At 34.9% G+C, this 704-nt stretch overlaps 1 protein-coding gene across 1 annotated transcript in view; it reads left to right on the forward strand.

Moving 5' to 3' along the window:
• Nucleotides 1–704, forward strand: part of LOC106308630 (putative nuclease HARBI1) — a 4,552-nt gene that overhangs the window by 1,893 nt on the left and 1,955 nt on the right. The gene's annotated exons all lie outside the window — the stretch shown is intronic.

Consider the following 704-nt stretch of genomic DNA (forward strand, 5'->3'; position numbering starts at 1 on the left):
TCTCTCTCTCTCTCTCTCTCTCTCTCTCTCTCTCTCTCTCTCACGCAGTCTCTCCCTCTCTCTCTCTCTATTGGTAACCTTTTGGAAATCTCTTTTGTTTTGTTTTTCTTAGCAGAAAGAATGGAGCTTTGATGGTATCTCTCACACAGTCTCTGTTCTAAAGCATCTCGGCTTCCTTCTGGTAAGCTTCATCTTCTTTGATGTTTGCAGGATACTAGAGAGTCTGTTCTAAAGCTTGAAATGTTATGTGAGATTTTTAATGTTATGGGAGATCTCTAATGTCTCTTGTGTGTTGGTTTGTTAAAAAATGTATTCATTTCTTATGGCGAAATCATTTCTAATGAATTTTCACTGCTCTGTTTTATTGTGTTGAGCTCTGTTATCTTTTCTCTTGCTGTATATTTGTGTTGTTTACTGTTTTATTGTAGTTGTGTATTCCCATAGACCCATAAAAAAAAATTAAGCATGGTGTTTGCTTTGTTGTGCTTCATGCTTTTGTTTTTATTTTTGTTTCAATGACTATATGTTCAAGCTTCAATGGCATATGTCCTTGGAAGTGATGTAAGTCATTCTCAACACTCTATTTTGGTGTTTCTGTGTTGCATTTATTCTTGACTTAGATGGTCTTTACGCACTGAATTTAGTTTAGTCTTGACTTAGATATGGTCTTAATGCATTGAATTTAGTTTAGTCTTGACTTAGAT

This window comes from Brassica oleracea, chromosome C8, assembly GCF_000695525.1.
Source record: "Brassica oleracea var. oleracea cultivar TO1000 chromosome C8, BOL, whole genome shotgun sequence".
NCBI lineage: Eukaryota > Viridiplantae > Streptophyta > Magnoliopsida > Brassicales > Brassicaceae > Brassica > Brassica oleracea.